Source organism: Dromiciops gliroides, chromosome 3 (assembly GCF_019393635.1).
Source record: "Dromiciops gliroides isolate mDroGli1 chromosome 3, mDroGli1.pri, whole genome shotgun sequence".
NCBI lineage: Eukaryota > Metazoa > Chordata > Mammalia > Microbiotheria > Microbiotheriidae > Dromiciops > Dromiciops gliroides.
The window spans coordinates 589,915,637-589,929,202 of record NC_057863.1 but is presented as its reverse complement, the minus strand read 5'-3'; the positions used below and the strand labels follow the sequence as shown (position 1 = coordinate 589,929,202).

Here is a 13,566-nt window from a genome sequence, read left to right as displayed (position 1 = left end):
TCAGGTACTCCTGAATCCAGGGCTGGTGCTTTAACCACTGCGCCATCTAGCTGCCCCCCCATCATAACTAATTCTACCACCAGTATTAGGAAAAAGAACAAGGTAAAACAAATTGCCATGAGTCATCTTCCTTATTCAAAATAGCAATCAAAATTGATATTCCAGTTTTAAATATTCCTCCTAGGCTACAAGGCCACTGCATGACGAAACTAATAGATTTTACTTGCTGAAAAGCAGAATATCCCTGAGCACTGGTTTGAAACAGAAGGAATGCAAATAGCAAAGGTAGGAGACTATACAAAGCATCAGCAAGTAAACAATGAAGCCACTCTGCAAATCGCTGTCTTCAAGTCATGCTTTCCACAAGTCAAAAACTACAGACCAGGACCAACAAACCCTCTTGGCTCCTCAAGTCCTTTAGGAAAGGGTTCCCCTCTACCTCCCAAATCATAAATTCTCATAGGACTGAAACTATGTCAAATAGAGAGCCTCTCTGGCAATAGCAGAGCATTTCCACAGGTAAACCCTGAGAACTTATCGCTACTTTCACTACAGCTATGAACCTCTCTTCCATCACTGTTCACTCACAACAAACAGGGACTCTTCTGGGGCTTTATAAAAGGACATCTAGTTAGTTCCTTAGCCAGTTAGGCCTGCAAAGGAAAGAGGGGAAATTACATTTAAGATATAGCATCTTACAAGTTTGCAAAGAGCAACCCTATGAAGCAGATGCTACGTTATCCCCACTTTACAGCTAAAACTCAGAGAGGCTAAATGATTTCCCACGGTCACACAAGTGCTTCAGGCAAGTTTCAAACCCAGGTCTTCCTGACTCCAAGCATAACCACCTACTTCATTTCATTAAGCTACCAGAAACAGATTAAATAGCTACAGAACACTGTTGGTGTCTTATGAATATAAATTCTTCACAATTTGACATATATTCTCCCATATTGTAAGAATATAAGCCATACACTATGGCACATTGTAGAAGGACATGTAAGAATCACACAGGATTGGTTATCTCTGCCAAGCTCCTTGAAATGTTGTTGCTGCATTCATTGCCTTCACTTCCTCCCTGTCATTCACTCCTCAATCCTTTCACAATGTGATACTTGTCCTCACCACTCAAATGAAACTGCTCTCTCCAAAGATGCCAATGATCTCCTAATTACCAAATCTGCAAAGAAAGAGTAAAAGGACCCATATGTTCAAAAATGTTTGGCAGCTCTTTTTTGTGGTGGCCAAGAACTGGAAATTAAGGGGGTGTCCATCAATTATGGGATAGCTGAACAAATTATATTACACGACTGAAATGGAATACCATTGTGTTATAAGAAAGGATGAAGGGGGGCAGGTAGGTGGCATAGTGGATAGAGCACCGGCCCTGGAGTCAGGAGGACTTGAGTTCAAATCTGGCCTCAGACACTTAACACTTACTAGCTGTGTGACCCTGGGCAAGTCACTTAACCCCAATTGCCTCACCCAAAAAATAAATAAATAAATAAAAAGACTTCCATTTAAAGAAAGGGTGAAGGAAGCTGTTTCAGAGAAACCTGAAAAGACTTATAATAACCATTTTATTAAACCAAAGGGAACAAACCCAGGAGAACAATTTACACAATAACAAAACTATAAACAAACAATTCTGAAAGCCATAACACTCATTCACTCTCTTTCTGTAACCTCATCAGCTTCCATGTGTTTATTTATCATCTCTATGGAAATGACTCCCAAATCTATAAATTCAGTCTGGGCCCTATTTCCCTTCCCATTAGTTTCCATCCCAACTAATTGATTATTGCATATTGCAAACTAGATGTCCTGAACTCAACATGTCTACAACTGAACTCCTATCTTTCCCTCTAAACCCTCCCTTCTTCCAAATATCCCCATTTCTGTTAAAGGTACCATTGTACCTCCACTGTCTCAGGTTCATAATTTCAGTATTATTCTCCACTTTACATTCTCCTTCATCTCACACATCCAAACTATTGCTAAATCCTGTTATCTCTATCTCTCCAACATCACCCCTTCATTCACATCGCTGCCACCTTAAGTCAAGCTTTTATCCCTTCCCAACTAGGTTAATCCAACAGCCTTCTAACCAACCGGTCTCTCTGCCTCAAGTGTCTCATTACTCCAGTGCTTCCAAAGTAATTTTCCTTAAATACAGATCTGACCATGTCACTTCTCTACTCAACAACTCCACACACACTTCAATCCAGCTACATGAGCTTAACTGCAACTTCCCCCTGATTTATTTTTAGCATTTTCTTTTTTTGTTTGGTTTTGGGTTTTTTGCAGGGCAATGGGGGTTAAGTGACTTGCCCAGGGTCACACAGCTAGTAAGTGTCAAGTGTCTGGGGACGAATTTGAACTCAGGTCCTCCTGAATCCAGGGCTGGTGCTTTATCTACTACGCTACCTAAGCTGCTCCCAGTGTTTTCTTTTTAAATTTTGAGTTCCAAATTCTCTCCCTCCCTCCCACTCTTCTCCCACCTACGGAGAAGGCAAGCAATATATCAATTATACATGAAATCATGCAAAACCTATTTCCATATTAGCCATTTTTTTTAAAAAGCAAAAAAATAAAGGGAGAAAAGTATACTTCAATTTGCACTCACTATCTCCTTGTGGACAAGATAAAGAAATGCAGGAACAGAAGAAAATATAGATAAGTGAATAGGTAGAGCCAAAGCTGGTTGACCATATTTAAAAAGATCATTATCTCTTTTGAGTGTCACAGGCCTCTTATCTTGGCCCTGTCCTATTCAACACTAAAAAAAAACAAAACCTTTTCTTCTTGTTTTTACATTACCTTCTTTTTGAAATATACACATCCTCTACCTACAGGGCCATCCCTGGTAATAAGAAATAAAAGGAGAAGAGGGAAGCAATTCTGCAAAATTAATCACCATACCAACTAAATCTAACATCCAATTCAATGTTCAACACCCACAGTCCCTCACCTCTTCAAATCAGCAAAGGAGATACATTTTTCTCTCTTCTTTCCATTTACACTGTTGTAATAATTGCATGTATTTATGTCCTGAGTGCCTGAACTGGCCTCTCCCCCTCCTCATTTCCACCCCTTAGAAGCCTTAGTTTCCTTCAAAGCTCAGCTAATGTATCATGTACTTCACAGGCTTTTCCTGATGGCCTTAGTTGATAGAGTTCTGGTGGAGAAACCACCAGAACTATTGTACCTGTGCATATATGTGTTCATGTTGTCTCCCCTAACAAAATATATTTCTTGAGGGTGGAGTTTTTTTCCCCTTGCTTTTGAATCCCTGGTACCTCACAGTTCTTAGCACATAGTAGGAGCTTATTAATTTAACAAACACCAACTGATTGAGCTAGATGATTACCTGAAATATGATGTGTGTTTTCTTGTCCTTCATTCTCACAGAGGACCAAAATGACATCACTATGTTGGGGTCAAGGTACAATGTGTCTGACTGGCTGATCAGCAGACCAATACAAGCTGGAAATGCTCTACCACAGGACAGGCACAAGTAGCTCATATGAACATCTAGAGTGGAGATGTCTCTAAATTTACATATCTCAAGTTTCTTTTGATCTACTGCAATTCTGCTTTGCTCACAGAGCACAGAGCCTTGTTTGATGCAGGTATGCCATGCAGGGAAGCAATGCCAATGCTGTGCTAAGCCTCCCTAGGTCAAGAAGGCTAAGTTCAGTTAGCCCAGATGACACCATCTGGAAGTAACCCCATAGCCTCCAGGCCCTACAACAGCACAAAAGGAGCAAAAAAAAAAAGAAATACTCTAAAGGTCATGACAACAAAGGCAAATGCAGAAGAATACAATGACATTCAACAAATGTTTACTGAGCACAAGTCTGTCAAGGAGAGGCAGAAGAAAGGACAAAACAACTACAGTGCAAACTAAAATATGAACTCAGTGAAAAGAGAGCTAGGCGGGCAGCTAGGTGGCGCAGTGGATAAAGCACTGACGCTGGATTCAGGAGGACCTGAGTTCAAATCTGACCTCAGACATAATACTTACTAGCTGTGTGACCCTGAGGAAATCACTTAACCCCAATTGCCTCACAAAAAGAGAGAGAGAGAGAGAGAGAGAGAAAGAGAGAAAGAGAGAGAGCGCGCGCGAGCGAGCGAGCGAGCAAGCGCTAGGGAGAGAAGTAGAACTGTTTCCCAGGGTGAGGGCAGGGGCAGCAGCAGCAGCATTTCTATAGGACTTTAAGGTTTGCAAAGCACTTTACATGTGATGTTTTTGGATCTCCACAAAAAAACCTGTGAAGTGCTACTATGATTCCCATTTTACAGATGAGGAAAATGAGGCTTAGAATGGCTAAATGACTTGCCCAGGATCACAAAGCTAGTAAGTGACTGAGGCAGGATCCAAACTCAGGTCTTCCTTACTCCAAAGCTATTTGTTTTACCGCTGCTATCAAACTCAAATAGAAATTGCAGCCAATAAATCACGTATCAGCATCCCCATAGGGTACATAATGACTTAGTTTTGAAGTATAATGTTATCAATGTTTTACTGTATTTTTATTTTATTAACTATTCCCAATTGTATTTTAATCTAGCTCAGAGTGCTGCAGGCTGCCTATGTTTGACACCTCTTATTAACCTAACTCTATCAAAGCAAAATGGTCACCCCTTCTGATTATAAATCCAGAACATGCCAGAAGCACAGAGGATGGGCTAAATTGTCTTATAAGCAGTTTGCTACAGTTCTGGTAAAACACTGCTCCTCCAACTGAAGACATGTAGCTTCATGTTTATGTTTCTTTTCAAGGTCAGCACATATTCACTTAAGCCTCCCTTCTCACTCTGCCTGTCTTATTTCTCATTTTTCTCTCAATCTCTGAGATGTCCACTCAGTGCTGTGAAGTTAACTGCTTGCCTGGAAGAGCTGTCTGTTTCTTGTCCTAGTTCCAGCCATGACCGCTAGGTTCCAAATTCTTCCTTCCACCTCTCCTCCTGCCCCTTCCCAGTTTTCTTATGGACCATGCAAGTCCTGAATAAGTGGTCAGCTACTAGAATCAGAAAATGCTACCAGAATGATAGTATTTCAGAGTTGGAAAGCACCTCAGTTCTACCAAAGCTCACAAAAGAATGTCTTTTATGGCATATCCAACAGATGAGAACTCACAGCCCCTAAAACTTTTGTGAAGTTCTGATTATCTGGCAGTTATTTCTTACATAAAACCTCAATGTGATTTTTTTGTACCTTCTACCAACAATTTCTAGTTCTGCCCTCTGGGATCAGGGAAATCAAGCCTTAACCCTCTTCATCATGCTGTTTAACTCAACCTCAGATATACTCAACACCTTCCTCTCCTCTGATTGAAGAGCTGGAGGGGGAAGCACTTAGCTCCATCCAAATCATTCCTTTAGAGGGCAGAATGTAGACTTTGCAGCTCACTCTCTATTTGCAGTCCTATTTTCTTAGTCTCAACTCCAGGGAATACAATGCCCCAAGCAGTTGTGTCCTCCCACCCACCCCCATCCCCTCCCTACACCCTTAGGTGCTGTCTTCCTCCTTTAGACAGCAAGTTCCTGGAGGGCAGGAACCATCCTTTTTCTCATTTGTATCCTCAGCACTTAGCACAGTACCTGGCACATAGTTAAGTACTTAATAAATGTTTATTAAATTTTACCTGCCAGCCCCTCCCTACCAAGGCAATTAAGATTTATTAAGTGCCTACTATGTGCCAAACACTAGGGATAGGAAGAAACTTAAGACAGTCCCTCCTTAATGGGAGGGAGGGAGGGAGGCCCAGAGTCAAACGACTCTGTACAAACAGAATTATCTATAGCATAAATTAAAGAGATAATCAACCCAGGATGCACTAGCATGTGGGAGGGCACAAGTAGATTCTCATGGAAGGCAGGATTTGAGCTGAGACTTGAAGGAAGCCAGAAGGTAGAAATGAGGAGGTAGAGAATTTCAGGTATAGAAGACTGCCAATGAAAATGCTTGAAGTTGGGAGATGAGCGTATTGTGCAAAGAACAGCAAAAAAGTCAGTCATTAGATCAGTGTGTGTGTGTGTGTGTGTGTGTGTGTGTGTGTGTGTGTGTGTGTGTGTGTGTGTGTGTGTGTGTGTGTGTAGGGAAGTAGAGTAAGAAGACAGGAAAGGCAGGAGTAGGCCAGGTTATGAAAGGTTTTGAATGCTGCCCCTTCTGCCACATGGACCCTATCCCAAGTGTGGAGAGCAGCTACAAACTAGGACGATTGGCTGAAACTGCTTCTCATGGGCTTGAATTAAGACCCCTTTTCACAATCCTGACTGGCCTCCTTAAGGCATTCTCAACCCCAACATCCTTGCTAAAATATTATATTCAGAATTAAACATTATACCCTATATATGGTCTGACCAAGACTTGAGTACGGTGGAACTTTCATCTCCTTATTCCTGAAAGCTGTACTTTTCTTAAAGCAGACTAACAGAACACTGGCTTTCTTGGCTGCTATTTCACACTGTTGACTCATACTGAGCTTGTAGTTCACTAAAAACCCCAAGATATTTTTCAGACAGTCTTCTAGCCATGCTTCTCCATCTTGGGTCAGTAAAGATAATTTATTGACACTGTGTGTATGTGTGTGTGTATACACATATCTATCTCCATATTAAGACTATCTGTATATAAATCCATATTAAAATTTCTCTTATTAGATTTAGCCTAATGTTCATTTTTATCTTATCCAGTATGTCATCTATCCCTTCCAAATTTACATTATCTGTCAGTTTGATTAAGTATGCCAAGTAATTACTAAAAATGTCAAATGACAAATGACTGGGGAACTCCACTGAAGACCACCTTCCAAAATGAAGATAAGCCCTTATGATAACTCTTTGATTCAGTCATTCAATCATCTTCCAATCAAACTAATGGAATGGCCTAGCATACACCTCTCCATCTTGTCCACAAGAAAAGCATGAGAAACATTAGCAAATAGTTTCTGAAAATCTAAGTAAATCAGATATAAGCATTCCCCTCAGCTACCAGTTTAGTAACCAGTTTAGAAGAGAAAATAATGAAGCCACAGGTGACTCTTTGTGATGACTGCTTCTTTTTCTAGAAAGATTCACTAATCACCCCCTTAATAATATATTGTATAGGGGGCAGCTAGGTGGCACAGTGGATAGAGCACTGGCCCTGGAGTCAGGAGTACCTGAGTTCAAATCCGGCCTCAGACACTTAACACTTACTAGCTGTGTGACCCTGGGCAAGTCACTTAACCCCAACTGCCTCACTAAAATAAAAAATAATAATAATAATAATATATTGTATAAGTCAACATAAAATAAATCAAACATATTAGACTTTTTGAAAATCAAGCCATTTGCTCTTCTCTAGTCCAGAGGTACTTCTATCATTGCTTCCAAAAAACGCAATTGACAATGGCTCTTTCTATACCCAAAGATGTGGTTCCTCAAACAGAGTTGCTAAGTGCTCTTCACTATTTCCTTACTTAGCTTGAGCATCAATTTACTGTTAAGTTATATTTGCAATATTCTTTTGAGTCTAAATATCATGATTCAGTAAAATAAGTAAGACAATATACTTTCTGTGGTCTCTGTTTCTGAGTGTGTTATAAATGTATTCTCATTTTTCAAAACATAGATTGCCATAATTAATAAAATTAATTTAAAAGCATTATTGCATTTGTAGTTTCTTTTGTTCATCATGTATTTTTTTTTTTTGGTGAGGCAATTGGGGTTAAGTGACTTGCCCAGGGTCACACAGCTAGTAAGTGTCAAGTGTCTGAGGCCAGATTTGAACTCAGGTACTCCTGACTCCAGGGCCAGTGCTCTACCCACTGCACCACCTAGCTGCCCCCATCATGTATTTCTTAAATGAAAAGATGCTAACAATACAACCACTATCATGTAAGAAGCCATTAAAAATTTCAAGGGTAAAGAGCCAGTCAAACACCAAAACCGTGGGGAATCTCTATTCTACGGTATTTGTGAAAGAACTTTAGGTAACTAGAATTCCACATTTTGAGAAACTCCATTTTCCTGGTACATCCTAAAACAGCTAATTCCTAGTACACTGAGAAATCCACAGGAAGCCCAGGAAGATAGACCAGCCTCTTCTCCTGCCAGCTACCAGACTGAAGTTTACTTCAAATTTCTACAAAATGAAAATTAATGCTCACAGGAAAATGGAATTATGAACACTACAAAGAACTAAATAGAAGTCATGAAGGCAATGAAATGGTGGCTCAAAGAACTTCAAAAGATGCCATCGCATAAATTTGAAAGCAACTGTGCTACTCAGGCTCTAAACAAACTCAAACATCTTAAAATCAGACATTCAAAGACTTCTCTTCTTGCCTGTTCTGCTACCTTCAGAAGCTAATTATAGTTGCTCTTAAAGCAACAAAGAAAAAATACTCATATAGAAAAGAAGTAATGGAATCAGTTACAACAATTTTATCAGAATATGCTACTGGTCCCTTGTATCCTTTCAGTTTGGAGTCCAACCAGTTTACCAATTAAATGTAAACTCCCTTCTCAGCTCTGCTACCCTTCAGAAACCCAAAAAGTATGTTTTCTAGAAGAAACAAAAATGAAAGATACAAAAAGCCAGAAGGTTGATGGTGAAATGATTCATATGGCATTAGAGGTGCTGTATAGTCTAGCATTAAGTTGCATATTTGAGAGTTATTGCTCTTCCAAAGGTTATCTGACAAGGAAATGGATACACATAGCATATATCTCTGGAAAAAAAAAAAAAGCTCTGATGTAATATAGCACTTGGAGATCTGGCTTAAAAGGTATTAATATAGCCTTAGTGTTGCTCTTTATTAAAAGAATCTTGGGGGGCAGCTAGGTGGCGCAGTGGATAAAGCACCGGCCCTGGATTCAGGAGTACCTGAGTTCAAATCTGGCCTCAGACACTTGACACTTACTAGCTGTGTGACCCTGGGCAAGTCACTTAACCCCAATTGCCCTGCAAAAAAAAAAAAAAAGAATCTTGGGCAGCTAGGTGGTGCAGTGGATAAAGCACCAGCCCTGGATTCAGAAAGTCCTGAGTTCAAATCCAGACTCAGACACTTCACACTTACTAGCTGTGTGACCTTGGGCAAGTCACTTAATCCTCATTGCCCCTGAAAAAACAAAAACCAAAAAACAACCAAAAAAAGAATCTTACTAATCTCATGCTGAAACATTCCTATGTTCCTGCTGGGACTAGAAAATAAATGTAACAGAAGAGGGAAAGGGACACTTATCAAATCCTTGATTTCACACATCTTTCAATGGCCAAACCCACTGGAGAGATAACTCTTGTACAGTTACAAACTAGAAGATAATGAGAGGCAACTTATGTGGAAAGAGTTCTGGACCTGGGAGTCAGACAACCTTTGTTCAAGTCTTAGTCTGCTACTTAATATTTATATGACACATAGCAAATCATATCACTCCCAAAGCCTATTTTCTGAAAGACTGGAAGGTCAACGTTTGAAAAGAGAAGGCATTTTCTGCCACTTAATCTCTGGTTAAGTATTTATAGGGTACAAACCTACAGAGTATATTTCTAAGTCTAAAGAATGCCTGAGGCTAAGTTGAATAAATACCTGGAAGTATGTGCATTAACAAATCTTCCACTCGATTTGGACAAAAGGCAATCGCCACCAAACGTTCTTATGTTTCCAGGGTTGAAGAAAAAAGATGAGGAGTCCAATCTGAAGGGAACCTTCTACCTCTTTCCCCTTCTACTATCTGTATACAGACCACCATACCCAAACAATCCAATATCAATTCTCCAAACTGAACAAAGTTCTTAATGCACTTTTTTTTTTAAACACAGAGAAGTTAATTCTCCCACCTACAGGAATCATATAACTATGGACAAGAGAGACTTCCAGTAGGATAAGCAGATGTACATTGTAAGGAGGGTGGAATTCTTAACTGCTGTTATTTGTACTATACCTGTTTTATGAACAGAAGACACGTCAGTCTTCAAAGCTGTAGATCTTGTCACTGGTGCTGAATTAATTTGAAATGAGAAAAAAAAAGATTTTTTTTTTAGATAACAGGAATAAAAATATTCAGTAGCCTTCCTTCATTTTCCAGGTGCGGATAATATAAGGCTCACTCAGATAATAAATATAAAATAAATTAAAATTCTAGTAAAGTATAACATTCCTCAAATCTTATGTCCTGGAATAGAACTTGCTTGCCTTTATTAATTTACCATACTGAGGAAATCTAGCTCTGATAGCAGCCATTTTTGCTCAAATACATCTCCAAAGTATGCTGCTTTCTAGACAACAGCATAACTGAGATACTTTGGCCAAAGACATAAAAGCAAGTTCAATGAAAATTGTGGAATGCTGCATGCTTCTGCAATCTAAGTCCATACCACTGAAATCTATTTTGTTGGCACCAGAAACCTAGGTATGATCTTCCTTTTTTCTGTTTGACAGGCCTTTCCCCAGTCTCAAAAGGATCCCTTCAGTGCTATTAGCAACCTCCCACTAAATTCCCATTGGTGGCTACCAACTTTCAAGAGCTAGCAATGGTTTCTTCAACTTATACCATTACCACTTCCTAGAGATGAAGAAGGTAACTAGGGAAAAGAAAATTCTGACCTGCTGGTCAGAAAACTGTATGATCTTTTTCCCTTGTGCTCTGATTCTTCTTTCACAAGATGACTAATGCAGAAATATGTTTAATGTGATTGTAGTACATATATAACCTATATTGGACTGCTTTCTGTCTTGGGGAGAAGGGAGGGAAGAGAGGGCGGGAGAAAAATTTGGAACTAAAAATCCTATGAAAACAAATGTTGACAATTATCCTTATATGTAACTGGAAAATAATAAAATACTTTTATTTATTTAAAAAAAGAAAACTGTATGGTCTGAATAGTTATTTAAATTAAATGTACAAGAATTAAAGTTTGAGTTGAAAGCAGTTTCCAGATTTATAAGCACCAATTATTCAATACATACACCCTAAACTTTAGAAGATAAGAACATGATGGGAAAGTCACAAGAAAGTTGCCTTCCTGCCTGAAAAAATAGCTGGGCCTTTGGCTACAAGGTCACCTTCAAATGGAATTACAAAATCTATGATTCTGAGTGGATAGACCAGGAAAGGTAGAAATGTCTTAGAATTTCATCAACTAGAATCTTCTCAAACCAATTAGGCTTAGGCAAGTCTATGCACCAGAGTTAAAAATACTCCTTCCTCAGATAGAATCGAAGAATCTTAACCTGCAGGTACATGGGGAATGGATTTTTTTTAGCGCCCCCCCACCCCCACCCCGGGGCAGATTGGTTACTACAAGAAAATATGACCCTATCTTGATGAGAATATTGGTGTATTTTAAGGTGGAGGACCACACTGAGAATTAAATTCTACAATTTGGTCCCTGTACAGTTGGGAGAGGCAGACAATAGTACATGAAACCCAAATGTTTCATATTGAAAGAGGAAGACTAGGAGAGGGGAAGGTGGTAGGTCTAAGGGAAGTAAACTCCCTAAACCCTGGGCCAGGGGAGGGAGGAAAACCTAGCTACTTACTAGGGGAAGCCCAGTTGAACCTACTTCCAATAAGAGTCCCTTTCTTGAACCATCACCCACTCCCAACTTGCTAGTGTGTCCTAGCCCTCCCAATCATAACTTCCTTGTCTATACTTTGTACCTACTTTGACAGGGGTGGATGCTGTTCCCCCTTGCCCATCAGAATACAAGCTTCTTGGGGACAAATGTGTTTTGGTTTTTCCTTGTTGCATGACAGGGAGGGGTTTAACCACGAGACAGTAGGCTCTCAATAAATGCCTACTGGTTAATTGAAAGGAAAACTTAGGCCATTGAGAAAAGAGAAACAGTTCAGCCCAAGGGTCAAGGAAAAGCAGCCTAGAGCCCAGGAGGAGGAGGTGGCATGGGAAGCAGCCTACAAGACCTTAGGAGAAAGAAAGAAGCAGCTTAAAGCATAGAAGGGGGAAAAACAGCTTGGAATCTAGAAGGGAAAAAGAAGACAGCCTAGAACCTACAAAGAGGGGAAAGAAAAGCAGCACAGACCTTAGAAGGGAGAAGGGAAGCAATCGATGCCCTAGGGAGGAAAAGGAGGGAAACAGCCTAAACACGGGGGGGGGGGGGGGGGCGGGGAAGGCGGTGGACAGTCTAGAACCTAGAAGAAAGAGAGGTGTAAGGGAAGCAGCCTAGACCTTAGGCAGAAAAGGGAAGAAAAGCAAAATAGACACTAGAGAGAAAAAAAGAAAAACAAAGTAAATCCCAAGAAAGAAGGGAAGCAGCCTAGAACCTAGTTGGAGAAGGAAAGCAGCGTAGACACCAGGCGCGGGGAGCAGGAGGATGGGAGCCTAGAATGGGGGTTCTGCTTAAAAAACAAATAGTTCCCCGAGTCTACGAGCCCACGGCCGCCCCAGGCCTGGGGGGAGGGGGGTTGGGGCAGGAAGGCAAGAGGCCCTGGCTGAGCTCTTGGGGCGCCCGGATCCATCCCAACTCTGAGGAGGAAGGGCCGGGGCCGTTAGGCCGCCCAGGCCCCGCGGGCTCCCGGAAGCCGCCGACTGGGCTCTCCCGCCGAGTTGCAGACTCACCGGAGCCCCTGGGGCGGATTGCAGCTACAAGTCTCTCAACGGCAGAACCGGACCAGGCCAGACCTCGCCCCCGCCACAGCTTCGGCCCTGGTCCCAACCCGTCTCTCCGCCCGCCCGTCCGACCGTAGTACCTCCGTCTCTCCGTCCCGCGTCCCCGCTCTCCGACGACGGCGGCGGCGTCGCCCCTTGGCCTTCTGGTACACGTAGTTAGAGAGTGGCCCCAGCCTACTAGCCGAGGAGACGTGCAGAACTACTTTTCCCACAAGGCCGCGCGACGGCGCTATCCAGACGCTTGCCTTCACGCTGTGCGCAGGCGTCAGTCACGTGGATTCCCTTCTTCTTCCTCTTCCCCTCCCCCGCCCCACAGGGACCCTGCTTTAGCTGGGAAGAAGAAGACCCCAGCCCCTTGTGGGCAACTCGAGAGAAATGGGGAGGGAAAGGAAGTAGCTACTCTCGCTCTCTCCTTCTCTCCCCCTCCATCTTCCCTTCCACACCCCACCCCACGAGAATCAGTTTGCCTTGCACAAAACCTTCCATGTGTTCTGGGGCCGCGCCTTAGCCTGGACGTTATCCCATCAAATGCTAGACCTGGAATAACTGGACAGATCTGGGCAGGAGGGAGGTGGGGTCCCAGTCTTGTCCAGCGCCCCATCCTGCACTGATGGGCTGATCTGACCCTGGACTGAGGAAATTTGAAACCCAATTCTGCAAGTCACTTTACCTCCTTGGGTCTGTTTTTCCCCTGTAAAAGGAGTAGCGTAGACTCTATGGTCCCCAAATCTCAATTCAGCTTTGGCTCCGTGAAGAAAAGACAGATAAGGGGGCAATTAGATGGCGCAGTGGATAAAGCACCGGCCCTGGATTCAGGAGTACCTGAGTTCAAATGCGGCCTCAGACACTTAACACTTACTAGCTGTGTGACCCTGGGCAAGTCCCAATTGCCCCGCAACAAAAAAAAAAGAAAGAAAGAAAAAAGAAGACTGGGATGAGGGAGA

The 13,566-nt window shown here is 41.9% G+C and overlaps 1 protein-coding gene across 6 annotated transcripts in view; it reads right to left on the bottom strand.

Moving 5' to 3' along the window:
* THRAP3 (thyroid hormone receptor associated protein 3) overlaps nt 1-12,738 on the bottom strand; it is a 91,509-nt gene extending 78,771 nt beyond the window's left edge. For 3 of the 6 annotated variants that reach the window (XM_043992248.1, XM_043992249.1, XM_043992250.1), the window contains exons 1-2: nt 12,572-12,733; nt 9,937-9,993 (exon numbers count right to left, since the gene is read on the bottom strand). The gene's annotated coding sequence lies outside the window, so the exon portion shown is untranslated. Of the gene's footprint in view, nt 1-9,936; nt 9,994-12,571 lie in introns of all 6 variants that reach the window. The other 3 variants (XM_043992251.1, XM_043992252.1, XM_043992254.1) reach the window with 2 other exon arrangements.
* Nucleotides 12,739-13,566: the final 828 nt, after the last annotated feature.